The sequence below is a fragment of the Lactuca sativa genome, chromosome 4, assembly GCF_002870075.4.
Source record: "Lactuca sativa cultivar Salinas chromosome 4, Lsat_Salinas_v11, whole genome shotgun sequence".
Lineage (NCBI taxonomy): Eukaryota > Viridiplantae > Streptophyta > Magnoliopsida > Asterales > Asteraceae > Lactuca > Lactuca sativa.
The window spans coordinates 351,223,975-351,229,136 of NC_056626.2; positions in this window are offsets into that span (position 1 = coordinate 351,223,975).

Below are 5,162 nucleotides of genomic sequence, written 5' to 3' on the forward strand. Positions count from 1 at the left end.
TTTATTGGATGCCAATTAAAAACATGTTAAAGGTCTGTTAAGGATTACCAAATTCACCATGCACCATTCACCGAAAAACATTATGTCATCGGCGTACATAAGGTTTGAAATCAAAGGACCATTTTTTGGAAGGGATATTCCACTAAAGAGATTATTTCCACATGCCTCTGTCATTTCCTAATTAATACATTTCATTGCCATGATAATGATAAAGAGATTATTTCCACATGTCTTTTTCATTTCCTAATTAATACATTTCATTGCCATGATAATGATGAAGGGAAAGTGATGATCACCTATTCTAACCCCTGTATTTATAAAAACTCTTTTGGGGTTCATACATTGATTAAAATGGATTCCTTAGTTGATGAACTTGGCTAATATCTCCCACAAGTAATTATAACCATATACCCCATGATATGCATCTAAAAAATATTTACAGTGTCATCACAATAGAGGACATCCTATCTAAAATAAATGTTAACGTTTTATGTCCCCGACACACTTATGTGGTTTTTGTAGGATCCATGCACCGTGCAATCACCTTGGTTATTCAATACGCAAAAAACATAATTTTATTGTTTCCATACATCGCCACCACACCAACATGTTGCCCTTATCTATGAGGGCACGCTAACAGATTTTGCGAAATTCCCCATCATACCTGCTTGATTGTTGCTACCACTTCAGTTGGATATATTTTTAGCAGATTTGTTTCCCTCAAATCCAACCAAACCCTCTTTCTTTGTTAGATCGGTTCCATCAGCAACATATTGATTTGCGACATTGTCTTGAAGATCTGTTTCCTCCATTAGATTATTATCCACCAGATACGGGTGTACAAGAGTTGAAACTTGTTGAAGAATCTTTTTAAAATGCTTCACATCACCCTTATGAGCTCTCTGTATAACATACTTCAATGTTGAGTGTTGGAAAGACACATTAATATTAGGTATGTCGTCCAAACATGCCCTCTCCTTGACGAATTTATATAAATATGGGAAATATATATATATATATATATATATATATATATATATATATATATATATATATATATATATATATAGCGAGAGAGGGAGAGAGAGGTAGGTTCAAATGTTTTTCACATCTATTGTGTGCTAAAATGCACCAATAGGAATTTAGTATTAATTATATGTATGTTAAATGTTATTCATACTTATAACTCATTTTTATCGAAACTAATTAAATTCGTCATTAATATCAACAATAATATTCTTTGAGAATGAATTCATATCTAGAAAAATAAGAGTGTATTTCAGCAGAATGAACACTCTTGTTCTTCATATTCCATGCAATTTTATTGTATTTTATGTAAGTAAGTCCTGAAACAAACTACAAACTCATATATAAAAACTTAAATGCGAATTCATTCTGAAAGAATGTTATTGCTGTCATTAATGACGGATTTAATTAGTTTCCATAAAAAGAGAATTTTAATTATAGATATCATTTAATATACATATAATTATGGAAATTATTTAATATCTATATTTATTTAATTAAATAATTATTTAATTTTCTGAATTCCTATTGTGTGCTAGAATGCACACAATAGATGTAAGAAACAAAATAACTTAGCCCTATAATATATATATATATATATATATATATATATATATATATATATATATATATATATATATATATATATATATATATATATATATATATATATCTACCTCTTTTAATAAATGAAACCTAAAAATGACACGTGTCAATTTTTTAGAATGTCTCTTTGACACGTGGTATTTTTCTATGATTTTTATTATTTCCTTTTTTTATGGTAACAAATCAAATTCAATTTAAATTCAAATTTTGAAAATACAAAATCATATCCTCAAAACATTATTATGTTTATTTTGCTTAACAAATTAATTCATAATTACTTACAATCGACAATATATTTGTTTTTTTTACATTTATTATTTTTTATCTATATCTATATAATAATTTTAAATATTTTAAATGTACCGACAGTGGTTTCCACGGGTGATAACCTAGTATATATATATATATATATATATATATATATATATATATATATACATATATATATATATATATATATATATATATATATATACATATATATATATATATATATATATATATATATATATATATATATATATATATATATATATTCCTATTCTAATAAAAAAATAGCTTTGTTTTTTTTATTGACAAGTGTCATACTATTATAACTCCTCATTAATATTATATGTCACTTATCATGTCACTTGTCAACCTATTAATTATCAATTTCAAAAATCAAATTTTAAATTTTCTTATTTTAAGTACATTAAATGAATAAGCGATTCTCCATTTTAAATTTCAAAATTTAATTTTATTTCACTCTAATTATATTAAATTAGTAGCATTAGGTTAAAAATTAAAATAAAATTAATACAATTTATAAGATTATATAATTTCGTATTTATTAAAATCTACGATTATAATCTTGTATAACTAAAAAATATCTCTAAAATAATAATTTATTTAAAATAATTGATTAATAATTTTGAATTTTTAAATATAAAAGTTTAATTAATTTTATAATTATGGTTCTCACGAGTTATAAAGTAATGTGTGTGTGTGTGTCTATATATCTATTATATATTATACCTTATAAAGCATATTTGGTCAAACGCTTAAAATTAAGTTGTACAAACCATAATGCAATATGTACTCACAATTTATGCATCTAGAAAATATAAATCTTATCCGGTCAACAACTCAAAAATTCAAAGATCAGATTTTGAATATTTAAAATTTAAGATAAGATTGACAATGTTTATCTCATATCGAAATTCAAATTTGCTTATTCTTATCCCTTAAATATCGAATGTGATTCTTATCCGGTCAACAAGTCAAAAAGTAAAGGATCAGATTTTGAATTTTTAAAATTTTACATAAGATTGACTATGGTTATCTCATTTCGAAATTCAAATTTGCTTATTCTTATCCATTAAATATCGAATGTGGTTCTTGCCCTTTAAATATTAGATGTGAAGCTAGCCGAACTCATTCCTCTCTTATTTTCTACTCTCACTTTCTTTCATCACATCGCAGTCGACGAAAGAGACCTCTAGCCGAACTCATTCCTCTCTTATTTGTCCAAAAAAAATCGTCTCTAGAAAATAATTTTTGAAATAGATTATTCGCACCTGTCGCTTAGCGCGGGTAAACGAGTAGTGTATATATATATATATATATATATATATATATATATATATATATATATATATATATATATATGTGTGTGTGTGTGTGTGTGTGTGAAAATTTCAACAGCAAAAATTTTAACAAATTGCTATTTGGTGGGGTGTTCAGACTCCAGCTCAGATTACTATGCAATCTCTTCTTTCTTGGTAAGATTTGATTACTTTAAGGGATGGTCAACGGAAGGTCTTTCAAGCGGTGATTTTAACTTCTTTGTGGTATTTGAGGAATTTTGGTAATAATTTGTTTTTCGGTAAGATTTTTCTTAGGAAATCGAACATTTTTTTATCATATTGTTCATCGGACATTTTTTTGGATTTCTAATAGGTGTAGGAAAGCAAAGTTTGGATGGTGTTCTTGGTTATATAATCCAACTTCTGATACTTTATGTATTTAATTGTTCTTTTTTAGCTTCTTGTTAATTTTTGAATAAAATTTCTACCGTTCGAAAAAAAAACAAATAGAACATATATCAATTCCTCAGTTTCTAACTACCATGACCAACAACACAAACAACAATAAATAACAATAGAACATATATCAATTCCTCAGTTTCTAACTACCATGACCACCAACACAAACAACAATAAATAACATAAAGCGTACGCAATTAAAAAAAAATTGATAGTAAAATTAAAAGAACATGATGACAATGTTTCAAAAATCATAAAATTAAAAATAGTTTGCTTAATTACCATAAAATATTCAGTATGTCACTTATTAAGTTATTAATATCAAATCTTTAATTTTAGTTTTCTCATTCCATCCTTATGATCTTAGAAGAGAGAGCGTTAGAGAAAACCAGACCTGATTTAAAGTTGAATTGTCAAACTTACAAAACTAAATAAGATTTACCACCTTTGACTCGATCGAGTTAGATTGGACTTGAGTAGTGACTAATGTGTATTTTAAATACTAGTTTTATATTTATAAAATATACTTAATTACAACTAAGCAAGTATACATATTCGTTTGACGGTATAGAGATGGTAAGAACGGATGTTGAACACTTAGGGAACAAGTATCATTCCAATAAAACTTTCTACTACTAATTAAATTAGAAAAATACTATAAATAGTGAGTTTTTTATGATTTTAAAGTTCAGAAACTTCTAACATTCACTTAAAACAATTCATAGCAAGCAATTACTTTAAACTAAGTAGAACAAAACAGATAACGTTTTAAAACAAGAAAATATAGAGTACTTTCATTTAGATTCGATTCACCTGTCTTCAATGGTTGATTTCAATAACAATTCAATGGATTTATGAGTTTATTACCGAATTTTATAATGACTAGTTATTTAGATCGGATCTCCTAGTACTAATAATTAATGAACAACTAACACAATCCTCATGTAATTAGTGAACACATAATTAATTTAATATATTCGAATTATGAAAGATATAATCTACTGACTTCTTACCAATGGTTATGACCATCAATCAAAGCATAACATGAGTATCTAATACTCTCTAACATGGTCAAAGTTAACAATTAATGTTACTTAACCCAAAGATTGGAACGATATTTAGTCTTAACAGTTTATGGTCACAAATAAGTTAAGATTCAAGTTAATGTAATTAGATTCATTGTCTTAACTGCACATAACTCAACAATAGGCAATAAAAATCATAAGATCAACTTGAAAGGCAAAGTGATTATTCAAACATAAGTAATAACCTAAGCAGTTAGTATCGGCGATTTCTAGGTGATTTCCATATTGGATATTGGTTATCGGTACCTTTCAAAATAGTGGTGTTAAATATCGGTCCAGAATATCCGAACCGCAAAAATCAGTGATATTTAGCGATACTTATAGATATTTCTAGGTGATTTCCAGGTGGGATATCGGTTATGTAATTTTACTTGTTGTTCTTTGTGTTAAGTCATGGTATAATTAAATCTTATTGTGT